Below are 22,106 nucleotides of genomic sequence, written 5' to 3'. Positions count from 1 at the left end.
AAAGGCTGGTGTGTATAATGGAATAAAGGAGTTGGAGGAATCCAGACACAAGAAGTTGAAATTACCAAAAACTGCAGTGTAAAGGGCTTTAACTTTTTCTTGTTTGACTAAAAGGGTTTAAAATTATAAGTATTGAACCTTTTCCTTGTGGGAACAGTGTATCTGAACCCTTGGTCATCCTTCGGCATACAGTTTTTTAGTTGGCAAATTTGCTATTCACCCCCACCCCCAATCTCACTGACTAAGCTACATCTCTGTATAAAGGGACCTTAATAATGAAGTGTGGATTTGAAAAATCATCAGGGGGAATGAAAGAAGGATTCCAGTTAAATGCATGATAGTACTAACTTGATGTGATTAATATGTAGTTGAAATAAAAATAATATGCTGAGAAAACGGTGTTTATCAATTCAATCTTTATTTCGATCTGTTGAGATCATAAAAGACAGTTTACAATAAAAGGCACTCATCCCCATCGTTAAAAGATACAAGATCATTTTATGATATATGGATATATAAAATGAATATACATCTTTATGAAATTCCAAATATTAAAACTTTCAAATGATTTGCTAAAAACATTAAAATTCATATTGGTTTAAAAAGACATAAAATAGGTCTGTATATGTCTAATGAGCTTGCATGGAGTAATGGATACTAATTTAAATGACAATGAAAATGAATTTTACATTTTTATTATGCCTAGTTTGAATTATTTATACGTTTTATATTGTAGATTATTGCGCTCAAGAAATGGAATCTACTCTTTTGAACGATAGCCCTAAATTGGATAAAGTACCATTAAATATAGGTGAAGTTGCTATATTTGCACATTCATATTTAAATAATTGTATAAAAATTTTTATGATGCATCTTTCAAAGCTTTATGTGAACGGAAATACAGATATAATGAACAATGGTACAATTTGTGTTTCTAAACAAGAAAAGTAACCTTGGAGACCTGTTAAATCCAAACTCCAATCAAAGGCAGGAATGAAGCTGGTTAAGTATAGGTTCTTTATTCAGTAACCTTCACAGCAGACACGAAGCAACGTCAGCTCTGTACAGGAACCAGGCAGTAACTGACAGGTTGAACTCTGTGAAGACTCCCGTGATTTGACTTCCTTTAATACCCCTTTTGGTCCCTACAGGTTCTTACGCATGCCTTTTGGGCTTGCGTCTGCTGCCTCTGTCTTCCAGAAGCTCATGTATAAAATGTTTGGCAATTGTAGTAATGTGTTGGCTTACCAAGATGACATCCTCATTTATTCTAAGTGTGATGATGACCATTTAAAGAAACTGTCTGAGGTGTTGAACATTTTGGAAACCAATGGTTTTACTGTAAAGAAAGAAAAGTGCAAGTTCATGGTTGATAGCATTGATTATCTTGGCCATCACATCTCTAGCAGTGGCATCTCTCCCAAACAAGACCTTATCAAAGCCATTGTCGATAGTCCCAGTCCGGAAAACAAAGATTAACTTAGATCTTTCCTCGGTGTTTGCGAGTATTATTCAAGATTTGTGGATTGTTTTGCCTTGCAAACTGAACCTTTAAGAAAATTGCTCAGAAAAGGTGAAAAGTTTGTTTGGGATGATTCTCTTAACAAGACTTTTTTGCACTTAAAGAACCTCATTGTTCAAGCCCCCTCTCTTCATTCTTTCAGAGATGATATTCAATCTATTGTCACGGTGGATGCAAGTGGCATTGGTTTAGGGGCTGTCTTGTCTCAGTTGGTTGACGGTGTGGAACAGACAGTTGGCTTTGCTTCCAGATCCCTTTCTCCTGCAGAGCGCAGATACAGCACCATTGAGAGGGAAGCTCTGGCCTGTCTTTGGGCAACCAAACATTTCGAGACTTACCTCTGGGGTAGAAGATTTATTTTGGTGACCGACCACAAACCCTTGGTGTTCCTTTTGTCTAACAAAGACCACAGTAATCTCAGTCCTCGTTTAGTCAGGTTACTCTCAAGGATGTACGATTTTAATTTCTCCATCTCTCATATCCCTGGTGGTAAAAATACCCGTGCTGATTTCCTCTCTAGGTGTCCCCTTAAAGATTCTGAAAACTCTTCTTCCCTTTGTGAGGACTCCGAATGTGTTGTAGGTATGGTTGATGGCTTGTTGTTCTCTGAGAATATCATCAGCAAGGATGAGTGGTTGGATTGTGTTAAATTAGACAAGGTCCAAAATGTACTCAAGGGTCATGTCATCAAGGGCTGGCCCGATGACAGGAATCTAGATTCTGGTTTACGTTTATTCGCCAAAGTCAAAGATGAACTTACTGTTGAGGATGATTTTTTGATGAGGGGCTCTTTGTTAATTCCTCCCAACAAACTCAAACTGAAATTGTTGAATTTGGCTCATCTGGGTCATCTAGGGATCACCGGCACCAAGAAAAGGTTACGACTCTACTACTGGTGGCCCAATCTTGATATTGATGTTGAAAATTTTGTGGGTAGGTGTTCCTGTTGTTTTGAAGCTGACAAGTCTCTCAAGCTGCGGAATACTCCCCTTATTCCTGTTCCTTATCCTCAGGGCCCCTGGGAGAAACTGGGCATTGATTTTATTGGTCCCATGTACAACTTGAAGCCTCATTTAAGATTCGCCTTAGTCTTGGTGGATTATTTTTCCAAGTGGGTTGAGTGCAGGTTCATGTCTGATCTGAGGAAAGAAGACTTGCGTGACCTTCACCAAGATGGAGTCACGTAGGAGTCACGTAGAGTGAAACAACGTGAGGCGCGTCACTCCGTCACGGACCAGGCGGAGAACTGTGACGTGCGCGGAAGGCTGACTGGGAGGAGGGACGAAGATGGCCGGAGTAGAAGACTCAGTCAGGTACGTTCGAGTGGAATCCTCAAGCTGAAGCTCGCTCGAGGAAGGGAACGTAGAGTCTATGGCGCTCGAGGAGGACTCGCTCGAGGGTAAAGAGGTGCGCAGACGAGATGATGGTGGCGCAGGATCGGTAAGAACAGCCAAAAATTTAAAAGTTACATACGACCTTTTGAAGAGGAAGCGCGTTACTTGTTGAAGAAGTTCTTGCGCCTTCCGATGGTCGAGTAGGCCTCCCAGTGCTTCAGTGGGTGCTGAGGATGTGAAGGATTCAGGAAGAAATCCCAAACGTCGCCAAATGTTAAATCCAAACTCCAATCAAAGGCAGGAATGAAGCTGGTTAAGTATAGGTTCTTTATTCAGTAACCTTCACAGCAGACACGAAGCAACGTCAGCTCTGTACAGGAACCAGGCAGTAACTGACAAAGGTAGAACACTAAGCAAGGAACCTAGAGGGGGGCATTCTAAACAATAGAGACAGGAGAGAGTATAGAAAGACAGAACCATAGATACCACAAGACCACAACTGTGGGTGGCGCAAAAGATCGGGTACTGGGTTGTCAACTGCACAACAATGTTATACAGAGTGTGTTTAAAAATGATAAAGGAAAACTTCACCTTAGGTGGAATTGTAACCACGTTCTGGTATGATACCAGCCTACCCAATTCTAAATTATTACATTGACTTGACAACCTTTGTTGTATTTCTTTCCCGTTTTTATCATAACACTGGCCGATTTATACTCTAGACCTGGCATATCGGTCAAGTTTCAGGTCCATGCGTGATGTGCTGGCTCTTTCCTTTGAATTCTCTGACTTGCAATCCTGTTTTATAATGGAATAAACAAGAGTACAAGTACATGGACTGCAGAAGCACATCATGCATGAACTTGGGAAACTTGGCAGCGCTGAACTTTACAATATTTGATACAACTAGATTATTTCTTGCATTTTCTTCTGAGCGTCATGCTATTTCTTGATATTAATAACATACTGACTGACTTTAACCATTCATTTTTTGTAGAAGTTATTTTAACCCTTCATAAACCTTCAGGGGTTTACTATACTATTTGTCTCGGTTTTCAGTGTAAAGCAGTTTGCATTGTAATTTGTGACCAAATCCAGATGAGCAAACTGGTTTGTGAAGCACTTTAATTTGACATATGTGAAAAAAGCGACATGGCACGCAAGGAAGCAGTTAAAGTACCAGCAAAATGTACATTATCGAACCAACGTCACTTTTACAATACAAGTGGACTACTTAGTGTACGCAAAAGCTAGAAGTGCCCACATGTGCCTTAGACGCCGACAGGCGACAGCCCCCTAACTCGCCGGTCTGTCTGAGCCGTGAAACAAAAGGGCTAGCCCGAAGCCATAGCAATTGCATGGACTAAGGAATAGGTACATGATTGGGGATAGTCACTCTTCTTTTCCTAGCAGCCAAACTGCAGCATGGAGGAGGGTCGCATCGCCCTTCGCTACGCCACTGCCCAGCCCAGCAGTCAAATGTGAACACACAGAGTCCAACCACCGCTCGCTCTCTTCACTTCTGGCCCGACTCCGCAGTCTTATTCACACTCCCCTTTCCCATTAAAAAGGTGAGAGCCCACAACCTAGCCTCGTCTGCCCGACCAGAGACGCACTCACACAGCCAGAAGAGTTTATCACTTCGCTCTGTGAGCGGTACACGCCAGCTACGAATGAAGGTGTTTCTAAAAAAAACAAACAAAAAAAAAACACTCCACCCTGCAATAAAGGAACAGAATAGGACAAAAGCATCTGCAAACTCCAGAGCCAATCAGCACCTCGGAATTCTTACAGCGCACCAATATTGGCTAATATGTCATTAATGCTCCAATCCTAGGTCGCGTTACACTTTAGCAATTCCGCCCACTCATAGGCTACGCCCAGAAAACGTTAAACCACGGGATAGGTTGTTGTGCGACCCGGAAGTGCTAGAATTATGGACGAATGACGTCCATCAAAAAAAATCAGCAACGGACGAGGAACATGAGGCTGATTTCGTGGAGGGTTCCGTGTAAGTAGCGAATGGTGTGTGTTGTTGATCCCTGGAAAAGTGTTGATAGTTTGCGGTGGTACAAGTGCGCTTGTTGTTTATGTACTTAGAGTCCCTATAATAATGTGGCGCTGCATGACTAATTTGTAAATCATAGTTGACTGAATTAGGTGGCAAGAAAAGCCAACTTGTGTAGCTCGAGCTTTAGATTTAAAATTTTACATAATTAACAATTGCATATTGTTAACAGATGGTTTCCAGTACTGTAGAAAAGCAAGAGACTTCTGAAGGGGGAAAAGTACAACCATCTAATAGATGCTATTCAACATGTTATTCCCCAAAAGCAGTTTTGTTTTGCAAGTACCCAATAGGACAGCACTTTTGTCAACAGTGTTGTATCTCTCTTCCACAGTAAAATAGTATTTCTGTTGCACATTCAGTGTTATTTTTCAATCCTTTGTTTATAACATAATAACTGTGGAACACAGTGTTTGTAAATGAATCCATTAGTCCACTTGCAAATAAGCTCAATCTTTCCAATGAGTGGTTTGGGTGACTTTTTTTTTTGTCAGACGTTTAAAACCTACTTCATAAATGCACTGCTGAAATGGATTAGTTTCCAGAAACGGTGTGCCGCAGTCATTTGATGTTAAATAACAAAGTAAGATTGTTGTGGTTGATAGGACAGAAATACGAACACACCGAAAATGTTGAAACCCTGACAGTAAACTGCGGAAGCACTTATAATCGCAGTCATTGTCGAACTCCGCAAAAAACAAATCCGCCTATACACACTTTTTACAAAAAGGTACCGTTTTTTTGTTCTACTAACCCTTGCTATATTTAAATGTTGCCTGCATGAGGTTCATTACCTTTTGCATGTGACATCTGCAAGAAAACGTTTTGAACATAGTTCAATTCTGAAGAGCGGTTTTGTTAATTATTCACTTTTTTATTTTTTATTTTTTTAGGCATTTCACTATGATTTTCATGTTTCGGACCGTTCTAAATTGTGGATGTTTCTTTGAAATAATAATCTCAATTGCAAATAGCTATTGCGATCAGGAGTGGACACTTTTATGCACGCTTGCTGATTTTATTTATTATTATTATTATTTTTTTTTAACCCCTCGTTCTATCTAAAAAAAATAATTTTGTGGGGGATATTGTTTCCTGCTACTGGCTAATAACATCCCCTCATCTATCGGTGCTCTTTGCATCATCGGGTTTAAGTTCTCGCATTTCTTGTGTCTCAATAGAGCAATTGAAACGCAATCTGGTTTCTTTAAAACAAATAACCCATAGCTGCATTGTTTTACGTGTGGAAAATTCATAGTAACTTACTATGTTTCCAAACTGTAAATTACATGGCAAGGACGACAATGAGAACAGTTTCTTTGGAATTGCATACTTCAGTTTCACAGGGCATAACATAGTAAGTGTACAGTAGATTTCACAAAAAGGCTAAAGTTCGCAGACTACGAAAAATTCCTGTTTAGTGGATGGAGATTTATCTAAATGTGAAAAACGATAGTAGAGGTGTTCGAACCAAATATGTACATATTTCCTCACTGATGAGTTAGTTTGATGTATACAGTGCAATTCGTTGTCTCTATTAGTTGATAAGGACATACGGGTCAACAGAATATTCACGATGAGCCAGCCATCGCCGCATTTTATGTCCATATCAGTTTAATTCTGAAAGTGCATGATAGTATAAAGAAAGTCTTTGTTTGCTTGAATGTTTTTCCTCCGTACGGTCACATGTCAATTGTTTGCAGTACTTTACAGTGGAATGCTAAATATATCTGTAGGCAAGGTTTATGACTGCTTAGAAAAATAAGGATCCTAAATTTGTAAACTTTTAGGGGACTCGCTGTACTATGTTAAAGGCAATGTTTATAATTTGTTAAAAAAAAAAGTTCACGTTCGCTGAGACTTTCTGATGTACTGCAGCAGTAGATATGGTGAGGTCCGGTCCTTGATAAGTGTCATATTGATTTAAGTGGTTAAGCCCAAGGATGCTTTTCCTGATAATGTGTCCAATCTATAAGCGGTTGATTCAAAGGATTTCGTTTTGATAAAGTGCATGTCTGAGATTGTATTACACAGACTATAAGAGTAAGCAGAAAACTGTGATAATTGTCCTTAAGGTACCTGAGCGAGACTCATGGATATATGTGTTAAGATAAACTACCTTAAATGTGTGCTTTGTAAGGGCATTGTGAGTTTAAAAAAATATATATTTTACGTTCGAGTTAAGGATTAAAGTTTGCTGTAGATTTGAGGGCACGGTGGTCTGAGGTATTTCTTTTATTCATGTGGGTGGGAATCGAGAGACATGTAAAAATGGCTTGTAAAATACTTTAATGCGAAAAATAAGTAATGTGTTTTTTAGAAAAATCCTTTTATTACATTGGGTTGGCATCATCTGTTGTAAAAAGACGTGTTACATCTGTGTAAAACCTTGCACACAACATTCAAACTTTAAATGTATGCACCCATTCGGACCACTCGGCCATACATTGGTGTCATTCCATATAACCTTTTGATTTCATCCTTATTGTCTGGTTTTGCTTGCTATCACTCGCATGCCAGTTGCACTCCGACCCTAGAAGGGAATCATAACTCTGGAAGCGAATGATAATTCACTGAATCATGTCGTCATCATCTGCTTTCATGCCTTTGCAGGGGTGCGAAATTGTTTTAAAGATCTACATGTGTAAGGGACAAAATTGTACAGAAATCTACTTGCCTTACCTCTTCACTAAATTATAACGATGGACAGACAAAAGTGTAAATTAGATTTTAAACCGTGCTTTTAGTCATTCAAGTGCTTGATGCATTGAAGCTACAATTTGGGAGAACAGTTTCAACTAAGATGTTGCATATATGTATCAGAAAATAACACTGTGTACTTAGTACTTGTGAATCAGTATTGTGATATTTACATGATAACATTTTTTCATAAAGTATTTGCAAAGAATATAAATGGCAGTCACATATCAGCAAGAAACAAGCTCTGCAAAACATTTACAATCCAAGCAGTAATTGGGATCGGATATGAATGTGATCTGTGATTGTCTAGATTAGAGTGGCCTGGTCAGGAAAGCATGACTTTTCGAGCAGTCCAGTGAAGGGTAGGAGAAAATTCCTTTTTAGGTTTCGCCTAGCGGAAGCTGCGCTCTGCGCAGCTTTTCCGCGCAGGCGAAATCCTGTTGAGAACTGTAGTGTGGCTTTTGTTCGGCCCTCGTCCTTGATTGGCTGGCTCCGTAAACGGAGCCTTGCCATTGGACGAGGGGCCTGTCCGTCAATGCCGGACCAGACACGGGGGCGTTCCCGACATTCTTTGGCTTTTGCCGACGTCACGCGACGCCGGGAACGCCCCCGTGTCTGTTCCGGCATTGCTGGCACCTCCCTTGCTGCTCGGGTCTCCTTATAATAATCTCCCGCCTCCCTCGTCCTCTCCCGCCCCCCTCCCGACGTCCGTGACCTTTCCCGCCCCCCTCGTCCTCTCCCGTCCGCCCCCCCCCCCCCCCCCCCCAGAGCGGAGGAGGGAAGCCCGACTTGCCCAGCAGTCCATCGTTTGTGTCGTGACTCTCCCGGCTCACTAGCTGCCCCTCTCCCGCCTCCCTCGTCCTCTCCCGCCCCCCTCCCGACGTCCGTGACCTTTCCCGCCCCCCTCGTCCTCTCCCGTCCGCCCCCCCCCCCCCCCAGAGCGGAGGAGGGAAGCCCGACTTGCCCAGCGTTTGTGTCGTGACTCTCCCGGCTCACTTACCCGGAAGCGGAAGCACGGTTGTCAGACGGGTCAATGTCAGCAGCAGTAGCATGGCGGCTGCGATGCTTTTGCGAGTCTTGCGGTGCGCCTTGCCGAGGGCGGGCGGGAGCCTGAGCCTGCAGACCCGGGGGATGAGGGAAGGTACGTGAAGTATTAGTATAGATATTGTTTTTTATATCTGCAGAGGCCTTCATTAGAATCTGTGGGTTAATTAGCAGATACTGCTGTAAATATAAAATCTAACTTGTTGAAATTCTTATATTATGGCTACAGCTACACAGGGCGAGTGGGCACGGAAATGTCCATCCAGATTTCCCTTCAGAACAATATAGCAATGTCCCTGTTACTGGATCAGCACAGACGGGCCTCCGTGAGACGCTCTTTCGTATGCTGATTGCCTTTTGTGTCTCCTTCACAGAGGTGCACATGTGCTCCTCACAGGCTCCGGTGTCGTGCCCCAGACACACACACACCAGCCCTCCTTTTGACCCTCCAGACGGCGGTGGACGCCGAAGGCTCACTTCCCTGCTTTGTTTACCTGCCTTGTTTGCCTCCCCTGTATGTTTCAAAGGCTAAAATCTACGTTTCTGTCTGTCGGAGGAGGGGGGCATGGGGGATACACATGACTTATTTTAAGACCCCGCATGGTGTCCTTTCAAACAGAAATTCGGCTTCTCTTTCCCCACTGAGAACACGGATTTGGAGGCCCGAGCCAGTAAAGTAAAATGAATGAGCAAACAGACAGCGAGCCCTCCGAAGAGAGAGAAAGGATGTGGATTGCGAGCATTTGACACGGGGGCGATTATCTATCCCAATTGCAGGATGTGCCGTTCCGTCTTTGTCATGCAAACAGGAAAAAGTCCGGGGACCCGTAATAGCCCCTGGGCGGTTTGTGTATTGGAATCGGCGCGGGCCTTTCAGGCTATCAGACAGGGAATTACAGCGGACTGGGAGAGCTGAAATACGGGCAGCCCAGGGCATTAGCGCAGATTTAGTTAATACACATTTATTGAGGTCGAAAGAGCGGGGTTGGACCAGGAGAAGTGGGATCTCGGAATGTTTAAAAATAAGATAAACATTCACGTTTACATACACGTGTTTGTACTTTTAAACTTTACAACCACGCTTCAAAAATTCGCATTGTCAAGAAAAGCGAAAAACTCTTCGATACTACCAGCTCATTGTTGTTAAATGCTGGTCGCAATGTATTTGTATGCTCGCTTTTGATGTTTCGAATTTTACTGTATAGAGGTTGCAACCTCGGCTGTTTAACACACAAACATTCCATCAAATCTAGAGCTGCATGGCCAAGCGGATGGTGCCCCGCTAGGACCATTACAACATGTTTGAATAGTTGTCTCCAACCAGTTTGGACAGTCCAACTGCCTGTGCGCTCCCAAACACTAACCGCCTTGGTCGCCTAGATGAAGACTCTATGTGTGAGTTGCGCACATGACTGGTATGTGGAGCAGAAGCGCTGCTATTCGGAAAGCACGTTGTAAGACTGCATGTCAGTGGGAAACTGTGTGTTTTAGTAATATATTTATTTAAAGTGAGAAGTTTTTAAACAGAAATTGAAAAATCATTCCTGCCACCGACCTGATGACATTTCAATTAGTGAAGTAAGAGGCGAGTCGGGGGTCATGTGTACCCTGTAGGTGGGCTAGGTACAAATTTTACATGGAACATAATTGTAGTCTATTAAATCAAAGAAAAAAGAGTGCCTCTAATAAGAGAAATTCTGAAAGCACATTGTTTTTATATAATTGTCTTTTATGGTAAACTTTTACCGAAATAAAGATTTTTTTGAATTGAATTGAATTGAAAGCACATATTTGAAGGTGTTCTCATGTGCTATGAAGAACAAGGCGGCTCAGTAAAAATAAGATATTTGCCCAAGATCACACAATTTGAGACCAGTTTATGGACCAAGAGCATTACAGTTAGGTTGAATAGATTATTCATGTAATCAGACCTGCAGGTCTGGTAAGGTTTTTATGATTTTTCAAAGCTTGCTACTGATGGAAAACCCATCTTCTACTGTTGATTACACTATCCTGTGGGCCATTCAATCATTTTCACAAGTTTGGGTGGCTGAACAAGGGATGCCTTTGCAATTGTGTGTCAGTTACTGTTGGTGCTTACTGACCGGGGACTTGTCTTAGGTATCACCCAGAGAGGAGCAAGCACATCAATTGCTACTTGCAACACTTATTTGCAATAACAACTCTAGACATGCCACACAAATGCTCAGTTGTCTGCAAGACCCATTGTTACTCATTCTTTACAAAATACACAAAGTGAGTTTTGACTTTGCTCAGAGCAATATTGGACTTACTTTCATAAGTGTTTTAATTTCAAAGGCCCTTGATTCAGACTGCAGGCTATCAGTTGCTTGGGCACCGACATTACAACTCTTTTCTCTTTATATATCTTTACATAAAAGTATATCTGACCATAGATATGATCATGCGACCTTTATCAAAAAAATCCAGTAATGGATATATGATACGGTGAGAAAGGGCTACCTGTTCTTAATGGTGGTGGAGTAAGACGATTGTTTAACATGTATGCAGAGCATCAATTTTTTTAAAGGGAGAGCTGTGTGGGCTGTGTTGGGCTGAGAGCTGTGTGGGCTGTGTTGGGCTGAGAGCTGTGTGGGCTGTGTTGGGCTGAGAGCTGTGTGGGCTGTGTCGGCTGTGGGCTGTGTGGGCTGAGAGAGCTGTGTGGGCCGTGAGAGCTGTTGGCAATATAAATAACAATGCCATTTATTTATAAGTAAAAAAAAAAGAAATGTCATGAGCAATGCCAATAACTCTAACTTTTCCAAAGGCGAAACCATTGCATTGTAAATGCTTGTTACATATGGGATAAGGCTGTAGATTTCAACCCCCTAAGATCAAGCATCATCTCAGAAAGTGTGTAAAGTTTTCATTTGGATGAATCAAACTCTGTGACATTGTGATACATAATGGCAACACTGACCCCCCCCCCCCCCCCTCCCCCCTTGCAGCCTGTTTGGGGTGGTGGAACACACTTAGGCCTATGCTGTAGAAGTCTTACCAACATTACACAGGAAGTCCTAGAAGCATTATTGAGAAATGCAGTGCCCTTTGGATCACGTGTTTAAATCACTATGCCTGAATCTTCGATGCACCAGAGATGACTATCTTAGCATCTCAAAGAAAGAGTCTGTAGCAGATTCCAAGGAAGTCCCATCATGAGCCCACTGTGATACTGGTTGCCTGGTCAGTAATTTCTTCGTCGAGCCCAAGACTCAATTTATGTTACACAGGCTTATAAAACCGTGCCAGAGCTCTTGAAGAACACAAACTTAAAGTCCATGAGGTGTTAAATAGAGGCAGAGGCGAATTACCCTGCCTTTGCTTGCTAAACAGAACTGATACATGGGCAGTTCATGTACTAAATTGCACACAACCTAAAATAACATGCCAGTGGATGATATTAATGCCAGGGAAGTACCATTACTTCTCTTATGGATATGGTTAGTTTCCTCAGGATCTTGACGCATCAAGGTACAAACTGCAGGACTCTGTGTCTGTGAAATGTATACTGTGCCAGTGATTGCCCCCAGTATTTGAAACGTGTATGTTGCAGTTGGAGGGTGGCAGGCTTATGTAGCAACTGTAAGAGAGAAATGCCACCTCTGGGAGAGCAGTAGGTTTTAGTAGGAATCATGTTCAAGGCAGTATGCATGGTCTTCAAGGCCCTCCATGACTCAGGTCCCGGGCACTTGAAGTCTCTATTCCGCTGGCATAAACCAACAAGAACACTGAGATCAGGACAACTGGCCCTGGTGGCGATCCCCAGAATTAAAAAAGTCCGCTGGGGAGGTAGGAGCTTCTCTCTTGGGGCGGCCGAGACATGGAATAAACTCCCTCTTGCGCTCAGACAGACCCAGAATCTGATGGCCTTTAGAAGAGGTCTAAAAACATGGCTCTTCACCCAGTAAGCTCACTCCCCCACACCAGTCTATCCGTCAGCGCCAGGACACCTCCGGGTATTAGAGCGCTCTATAAATTTGTAAAATAAATAAATAAAAATAAATATGAACAACTCGGGGTTGCTTTCAGTAGGCCAGTTACAGAAGTAGTCAACACTTGCTGTAAGAGTCATTCTCCCGGCAGGATAGTCTGTCCTGAAAATAATGGTTATATTTCAGAGTGTTGATGACAGAAATATTATGTATAGAATTATTGCTCCACTGGGTCCACAGTATTCTGATATCATAACTAAAACATTCAGAACACTCTATCTATCTGGAGCCTGAGAGCAGAAGTATGGTTACCGTCTGTTTCTTTTTTGGGAAGTCCCGAAACTTCCACTTCAGTAATGTTTGTCCATCAAATTTTATTCTGGCTTGATCTCCTTTAAAACATCATGTAGGCTGTTATCTGGTCACAAACACTGTATTTTTATCCGGGATGGTCAGCTTTTAAGATCTTGTACCTCAAACGTGTATTAAAAAAATACACTGTGGTGTACCAGGTAACACAGGATAAAAACATGAGGAAATAAGTCTGCAGGCCAATCTACTAGCAAAAAGAACCAGGGACCTGTTGCGGGAGAACTAGGAATAAAAACCTGTTTGTTTTCGAAACATTCCCCATCTCAGCTGGAGATTAGAGACCGATCTAGCAAATCTCTGTAATTTTGAGAGGGCATGGGTGCATACATGTGTGGGTGTTGACCTTCCACTGTAGTTTGTCAATTCTATTTACTACGTGGTCTGTAGATGTGCTCCTGCCTCATTTAAGACATCTCACAAGTCTGCATGTCTAGAGACTTAGAGGAAGGAGTGGTTATGGAATAGAGAAAGAAATCGGAGACAACTTTTAATAAAGGGTGACCTACTTGAGTCTGGGAGACAACCAAGGAGAAGAGTGGCGATTTTAGGTTATTTGCAAGATAAGGAGGTATGGAAAAGCTGATGGAATGAAATAAAGAGAAATTACAGTAAAAGCCTCAGTCACTTTAACCCTTAGAACAATATGTGAAAGTTGCACCAGTGTTCAACCTCTAAAAACCGATAACATCTAAATGATGTTACTAGTGACTCATTAACTGTCAGTTGTCTCCTTAACCACATTGCTGCGGCGCATATTTTTGCGCTGTGCGGCTTTTTTCAAAAAGCCGCGTTAGATGGCGAGCTCAGCTCGTCATCCGCACACGACCACCGTGGCTGATGACGAGCTGACTCGTCATCAGCAGCGAAGGGGTTAAGGAGCGCAGCCAGATTACATGTCCTCAAGACCACTGACGGTACAAAAGGGGGCGGTGATGGACGGAGCATCTGAATCAATCAAACACTCACACCCAGTCAAAAGATCTGGGTTTAATTAATCACCGTACTTTAGCCCACTCTGCCACCCCAGTTCAGACATGGCTATATGCAAATCAGTCTGACCCTGTGCCTCATGGGAACAGTCCAGCCCAAACTGCCAAGCCATGTCTTCCCTGGACCGGAAACAAGCTTCAGAGGACCGGTTTCTGGTATTCCAGGCGTCTTCAGCCCGGCTTGCTTGAATCCAGTGGCGAAGTGAGCAAGGGACTCACGTCTGAGCATACCCTGCCACACTTATGGCGGCCAAAAGCGGTACAAAAGGGGGTGGTGATGGCGCTACGTTTCTCCGACAGAAGAGCTAACCATAAGCGTCTATAAGGGGGGGGGTGCCTTTCAGTACTACTTGGATAGTCAGGAAGAGGAATTCTTACTGCACAACAGGCACCCACATCTTTGCATTTGATTTCCTTGAGGTTTAGAAGGGCAAACAGACTGAGGAAGCCATTTTAAAAGGCCCCTAAAAATGTAACAGTTTTCATGGTCGGTCCTCATATTTCCCCTTCATTGCAAATGAAGCCCTGGTAACAACCCTGTTTTCCAGATTCTCTTGCAGTACTTAAATTCAACATGGAGAATTTGTCAGACACATTTGTGTTCCTTATCTTCTCCTACTGCAACCCCCTGTGCTACAAGTCAGTAATGCTACCTTCAAAGACGTCGCTATCCCATCAGGGTTCACTACATTGGAATTATCCCACAGATCAGGAGTCTAGAAGACCAGCAATAGGTTTTCTTACAGGAGAAGCTGCAGAAAATTGTGCCTTCGAAAATGCCAGCTGCGAGATTCATGCACCATGGTTGACCCTTGTCCCACCCAGGCCCTGCCCCCCCACCAACCAGCCCCACTGCCGAAAGTGGTTAGCATCAAGTGAAAATCGTTAGGGCCGTATTAAAAGTAAAGCAGCCCTGGGACCCCCATAGGTACTGTGGTGGTCTAGCCAACACTACCCCGGCAGTCCACCCGCTGAATTACGATGGTGGCGGTGAGGCCGCCACAAGACCACCGCCTCTACCAGGATCCACTATCCCACAGCGATGGTGGTGGTAAGGAAAGGGGCTGTATACTCTGGTGATATCAATGCAGAGCATATTACGACCTGCTTTCCCATCACCCATTACATGGCTGGGACCAGCTATAAAAATGGTGGAGGAAATGCCGGTAAGGGTAATTCCTTAATCTTAGCAGAAACAGGGAAGATCCTCCTATTCAACTTGACTGTCCGGCAGGGAGAAGTTTGAGCCCAGAAAGAATCTCTGCACAACATCCTGACAGGTGTCCCCAAATGGAGATTACAAACATGGTGAGAACCATGGAGTATTTGAATGACATTAGCTGCAGTTGCTCCATAACCTAACTACCAACAGGGGAGGAGTGTATGCGGATCACACTGGTGGGACTCCCACTTCACATATCAACATAGGCTTAGTTAGCAGTACAGACTTAAAGCACTTGGGGCAGGAGTGCATGTGTATGAGGGAGTGGGTTGCAGATGTATGTGTGAATATAAATAATGTTTAAGATTGTCCATGAGGTGTGTACCGTATTCCATTTAATCGATTTGGGACATAAGACTAGCCTACCCCTCCTGTACTTTTTATTTTTTTAAGCATGTGAATTACATGTTACAATACCATAAACAGACATAGATAAATTACTACTCACATAATGACGGATTGTCTGGAGAACGGATCCCAAGTAGTCTTTGGATTATTAAATTGGCTGGCATTATGAATGTCAGTCAGGACAGTCCCTCGCTTGACTAGATTATTCTTTTGAAGAATATGATTTTTGGCCTTGACCTAATAATATTCAGGTTGTCACTATAATTTGCTTTCTTCTCCAAGACGAGTCATTTAAACAATAGACATAACAGAAGAACTAGTTCCATATATCCATCTCTTGACTGGGCATGGAAGGGTGAAAGGCTGCTTTGAGTAGTGTTCCAAAATAGCCAATCTTACCTGGATGGGAGGACGCGTTTATAATGGGTACTTCAACCAGGTCTTAGAACAGGGATACTCAAAGTACGGCCCGAGGGCCGCATTCGGTCCTTAAAATTGTGGCCCCCTGCTGAACAGCAGCACTGGGGAAAGAATGTTTAATAGATAACTTATCTTCAGCATGCATCTGGTTTGTGTGCCCTTATGCCCACCTTTCACTATCCTGACCCTTGCCCTGCTAGCATCGGTGCAGTCCCTGGGAAGCCACAGACAGTATGTTGTGGCCCCTGGGAAATGTTTGCGAGCAGCAGTGTCTTAGAAGATCCCAATCACCTGCAGAGTGCCCTAGGGTTCCATCTTCTCCTCAGCCATCTTTAATCTCTAAATAGAGCCCCTTTAGACTATTCAAAAACTACAGCATCAAAAATTGGCAAAATTGTGTGTGGTTTTTTTTTTTTAACGTACCAGAGTGCTTCTGGCACTCTATTTTTGTCCACTCAGCCAGAACACTATTATAATCTCCTCTTTAAACACTCTATCTTCATCTATGGGACTCAAAACAATTTGGGGGCACCATTGGTTGTTTTATGCCGTTCGGTATGTTTGTTGAGCAACTTGTAATCTTTGACAAATAGCTCCCTGCCCTATACTTTAGGGCAGATAGCTCCCTGCCCTATACTTTAGGGCTCACCTAAGACTGTGCTGACGCTTGCGAAACATTTCTCTGCTTCTCTTTGGTCAGTAAGTGCCGACTTGAGTTCCTCTTCATATTTATCCCCGCTCATTGTCCTCCCACTATTTGCCGCTTTCAGGGTTATTATTTTATACCCATTTTACTTACACCCCCTTCTTGCTCCTGCCTTGTTTCTTACCTCATCTACCCTGCCACCTCCCGCGTACCTGCTTACTCTGCGCACCGCCGACATCCTCCCCCAGTTCTGCTTGCACCCACTCGCCAGAAAAATAAGCACCCAAAAGTCACACTGATTGGTTTCAAGATCAAAAATGCAGAGGGCGCGGTGATCCCTGCTCTGTATGGCCTTCTTGGTGCAGTCTTCACACAGGCAAACATAGCGAACTTCAGCACAGAGACAAGATATTTGCAAAAGCAAGTTTTCTTCCTTGAATGGCTTTTATGTATTTGTAGGAAACTTTGCGAAACTGCTTTGTTTAGAGGAGCCCTAGCCCGTGAGGAGTGGATTAGCGCACCCGCGCTACAACTTGCCGCACCCGCTTCGCGGGTGCGGCTGTGTCCTTCACCCAGCGGAAACAGAGTCTTACCTGGGCTGGAGGCACCGAGTGGATCGTGGTGCCAGCAACATCAACGCCTGTGAGACTCTCGAAGGCCGGTGAGCAGGGACTCAATCTCCCAAGAGTCCCTGCCTGATCAACCACACCTGGTCCTGCGTTCCCTGTGAGCCCCGCCCACTGGTCCTCGAACGCTCTGTATATTGGACACAGGCTTCCCCTGCGTGGGGGCGTCCCGGGAGAAGCCTGAGACAAGGGCGGGACCGCCCAAGGCTGTCACAGGCTGAAGGAGGCCGGGCTGGGCCACCCCCCTAACATTTTGACTTCTAGAACTTCCTTTTTGGCTTGCAAGTATTGTTCATCTTTATTTTAGCCCATTGTCTTTGTTGGGGGGGCGATTGTTTTACTCAGAGTCTCTCGCTGCCCATGCCAATGACAACAAGATCTGGAAAGGGTACGAAGGCGAGGGGGGTGGAGTGTAAATGGGACCCTGGACAATTTTATAATCCGAGCTTTCTCTGTGCTAGAGAAGGAAATTGCTTCTACGGAACGCAGACTGTCACTTGAACCTCGCTTTCATAAGCGTTCCTCTTTAGGGGCCGTAGCACAAGCAACATCACCAGCAAACAACATTGTGCATGTAGTTGGAGTGCCCCCGGCCCCTGATCGCAATAGTATAGGTGCCATTAGGGCTAGTTTGGATAGGCTGAATGGGGTAGTTGTCTCTAGGCTAGAGTCTTCTGTTCCTTCCGAGCCTCCAGAGCCTCCTCCCCCTTCTGTGCCGATTGTGGTCCCCACAGCTGTTATTACCCACTACCATAACTCTAATACCGCCAGTTCCATCCACTCAAAAGGGAAGATGGTGGGGGGGGGTCCTAGATATCTCGCCCTTAAAAGGAAAAGACTTACCAATAGAGTAAGGGGTGGGCAGGCCAAACCCTCAAAAAAGTTGAAAATAAAATACACCAGTGGTGGAGAGGAATTTGTGTCGTCGGGGAGGGTACATCCACGGATTCTACCTGTAGAAAACAGCGTGACCCCTGATCAGCCCAATTTAGCCGTCAACCGGAGGGTCCAGCAGCGAGCATTCCTGCTACTGGCTTTCCCTCGCCCTTTCCCCCTATAGAGCAGATCGAGAAGTTGGTAAGGTCTCTGATCCTCCCTGTGCTGCAAAGGGCTAAGGATATAGCAAAGAGACTAGATCGATTTGAGCAGTCAACTTTGGACAACTTTTTTTTCTCTCAAATCTCTGATGAAACTACAAGCTAAGAACACCCTGGCAGAGAGTGAGCAGGTTAGAACTCATGGGGAATGTTTAGCCCCTGATGCTGTACGGGCTCAGCCTACCCCTGTAACTGTAAATTATTTGCACTTTGTTCACAGTGCGCCGTCCATGCTGTTCACTTCTTCACTTGCGTCGCCACTCTCACCACACACTTTTTTAAGCACCAAGTCTTATATGGTTGTCACCAATTCAATTTATGCAGTGCTGCTTCCAACTGTATAATTTCTGACCATGAACTTATGTCACAATATAAAGATGATTAACTATCTTTTTTCATACCAATGAGTACTCTCCTTCTTTCCTTGTGAGTAATGCTGTATGCATGCATAATTAATTGCCTACACATCCTTACCTATCAGGACATTGTTTCTTAATGCACCTTACTTACCCAGTCCTGAATTGGTATATGGGTCACGCTTCTGTAAATTTTACAAGATCGCGCAGCGCGAGGCATTTAGTAATCGAAAAACGGGGTTTCACCAGTCACCTAGGAATCTCACACGCTCGTGCGTGTGCATTTCCTTTTCAGCTCCCTCATTGGCCTTTGCGTGCATCTTAATCTAAAAGACTGCACGCAATTGGCCCGAGGCGCGCACATAGCTCCTCCCATAGCTTATTGGTGGCTATTACGTGCACCAAGCGTGTAATACACACCAATAGGCCGTGGGAGGAGCTAAGATCGCGCCCAGTGACGCGCGCGCCACTTGTTTCAATTTTGGTTAGCCGTCATTCGGTAAGTGCAACTTTTCCTTTGCGGATCTGTTTGTGTTGTCAGAGTAATGTGCAAGCACGGAAGCTCTGGCATAAACCGGTTTAGACCATAAAAGAAAAGAGATTGGTGCTCGCATCAGTGAAGCCCAAATTCTTGGTACGAGCATCTATGTGGTACCTGCGGAGAGGACCGGCCTGCGCCCCCTGCCTGTGCTAGCCATGCAGCGGCTGCTGGGGCTGCTGCTCTGCGCCGCCGCTGAAGAGTAAGACTACTACTGGAAGCAGAGCTAGTACTTGGACATCCCCAGCGACCTGCAGCTCTGCCACAACGTGGGCTACAAGATGAGCCTGCCCAACCTGCTGGAGCACGAGAGCATGCCCGAGGTGAAGCAGCAGGCGGGCAGCTGTGTACCCCTGCTGGCCAAGCGCTGCCACCCGGACACGCAGGTCTTCCTGTGCTCGCTCTACGCGCCAGTCTGCTTGGGGCGGCCCACCTACCCCTGCCGTTCCCACTGCGAGGTGGTGCGGGACAGCTGCGCACCCGTCATGGAGTCGTATGGCTTCCCCTGGCTGGAAATGCTCAGCTGCAGCAAGTTTCCCCTGGACAACGACCTGTGCATCACGGTGCAGTTCTGCAGCAAGCAGGGTACCCCGCCCCCAGTTAGAGACTCTCTCTGAAGTACTTCCCCAAATCACGAGAGCAATCCTAGTTAAATTCCGAGTAACATTCATTATATTTCATATAAAGTATTTTGATTCATTGAAAAGCAGAGAGCAATTCCTTTGGTATTGCACAAAATAATGGCATCACACGTGACATAAATGCAGGAGCAGGGAAGTTTAAGGTTTTACCTTCAATCGTGCTTATGACATCACAAGTGACATCACCACCTGTCATCACGCGCTGTCTGAAAGGGGACCGGGATGCGGCAGCTCATTTGGCAATGGAATCAGGCTGGACAGGAGCGTGAAACTTTGAGACATTCTGCTTATTCACACTGTTGATGCCACAGATGAGTCACATGACGTCGCACGCACACTCCACTTTCGTGCCTTTTGATAGCATCACAACTGACACCACACACAAGGTTACTCACGAACCAGAACAGAGGGCATGACGCAGTGGGCAGCAAGGAGTGATATCACACATGGGAATGGTTGTATTCCTTACTTTATTAGCATTTTCTATCATCTACATGTTGGACACTACTAATTCCGGGTCTGCTATTCGTCGCTGCCCAGTGGAGCAATGCGAATAGCACATAATTGGGCACCAGGCTCCTTACAAAAGTCTCCTTTGTCTCTACTAATGACATCACTACGGATACCAGAGAGTAGACAGTGCAATGCACGGGGTAGACATAGTTACTTCATAATAGAGAATCTTTTCCACATACCGGCATCTCTCCTCACACAGGTGTGCTGCTAACATCCACAGCTGTGCACCCTCCTAACCACCCTTCTGTCGCTCCAACCGCACTGAGAAAATTTTACCTAAACGACAAGTCACACAAAAAAATGATATTCGTTCAACTCGGATATTTGTGCTGATGACCTCATTCATGACATCACGCACGGCCCCACGCATCTTTCTGTTGCAATAAGTCGTTGATCCCCAGCGCTGGAAATAATAGACACATTGTGTGTCCTCCAGCGGTTTGAACCCGTGATCCTACATACTGGAGTGCTTTCTTCTGATTGGTTGTGTTTTTTCTTCCACTTAAGTATGTGACAGCTGCTGCCCTACCACCATGTGTTGTCAATAAGATTATCATTCCGTCACTCATAAATTGCATGACGTGTTGGTGGTGGCGAGGCAGCGTTCTGGTGTTAAACATTCCATTTGGATGAAACCCCTGCACGCTGAGGGAGGCATCGACTTTGTCAAGATCACACTAATTGTCAGTGCGACAATCGGAGGGCGCCGTCACGCGACCGTTGCCTGCCACCCAAGTTATGAGCTTTCCACGTCTGTATCGTTTCTGTCTGGGGGTTCTAGTAATGCACTTTGCAGCTGAGCGATCGACGCAGGGGCCTGGAGGGTGGCGGTGCTGCCTGCTTCTCTTGTGTTTTTTTGTTTTTTTTATATCCATTTCAAGGCGAAGCAACTAAAGAAAACAACCACTGGCTTCTTTTAAATGGTGTGCGCTGAGCTGCGATCTCATAACCCAAGCTCAGCTAATTTTTTAACGTTGCAAACTTTTCAAAGTGAAGCCTGTTTTTTAGATGTGCTAATGTTATGATGTAACTGTGAAAAAAATAAGGTATTGGGTCCTACAACTGACCAGCCTGGACCTCAACAAGTGCAAAACAGAACAAAGTGGCTAGTCAGGTTTGTTTTTTGATGAATTTAGGACACACTCAGCCAGTTTGTGCTGCGTGAACCACACGTTTTGTATTACAAAAAATTTATTTTCATTTTTGATTGTGTTCCATAGTGTTATCCATATGTCTTAAAAAGAATATCTCGTTAAAAGTCGAATCAACAACAGACAATTATGTGCGCAATATATACATGTGTAGAAAAGTTAACAAAGGATACTCAAAATTCACAACACCAACATCAGACTTATTACATAATTGATACAAAACAAATTGAAACATGAAAAACATTACACAAAGAAAAATATTATGCGGAAAGAACCAGTCCATAGACTTGTATACCAGTGGACAGGCGGAACTCAGGATACAATGAAACTGCCTGCCTGTCTCACAAGACCTGTGATAAAGTGTTTTTAGGATTGCCAGCTAGGGCCCACGGCAGTGGTATTAATTAATCCCTGGCTGCACCCTTCTTTCTTGTCACAGGCTGGGGGGGTCAACGCGTTTCGAACCGTAGACAGTTGAAAGGTTCTCCCCAGGACGGGGACTGGGTGAGGTCTTCACTGTAAAGAAATTAAGGAGTGGTGTCAAACTAATAGTGCAACAACAT

At 44.2% G+C, this 22,106-nt stretch overlaps 1 protein-coding gene and 1 pseudogene across 8 annotated transcripts in view; both read left to right on the top strand.

Moving 5' to 3' along the window:
- SOCS6 (suppressor of cytokine signaling 6) overlaps positions 1 to 22,106 on the top strand; it is a 144,377-nt gene that overhangs the window by 29,284 nt on the left and 92,987 nt on the right. For 2 of the 8 annotated variants that reach the window (XM_086965447.1, XM_086965441.1), the window contains exon 1: positions 4,778 to 4,867. The exons of 1 other annotated variant lie outside the window; for it this stretch is intronic. The gene's annotated coding sequence lies outside the window, so the exon portion shown is untranslated. Of the gene's footprint in view, positions 1 to 4,775; positions 4,868 to 22,106 lie in introns of those variants that run through there. 5 more of the 8 variants (XM_086965449.1, XM_086965445.1, XM_086965442.1 and 2 more) reach the window with 4 other exon arrangements.
- Positions 19,517 to 19,852, top strand: LOC147723097 (secreted frizzled-related protein 5 pseudogene; annotated as a pseudogene).

Source organism: Lissotriton vulgaris, chromosome 4_1 (genome assembly GCF_964263255.1).
Source record: "Lissotriton vulgaris chromosome 4_1, aLisVul1.2, whole genome shotgun sequence".
NCBI lineage: Eukaryota > Metazoa > Chordata > Amphibia > Caudata > Salamandridae > Lissotriton > Lissotriton vulgaris.
Note: the sequence above shows the minus strand (reverse complement) of the source record. Positions and strands in the feature narration are given on the sequence as shown.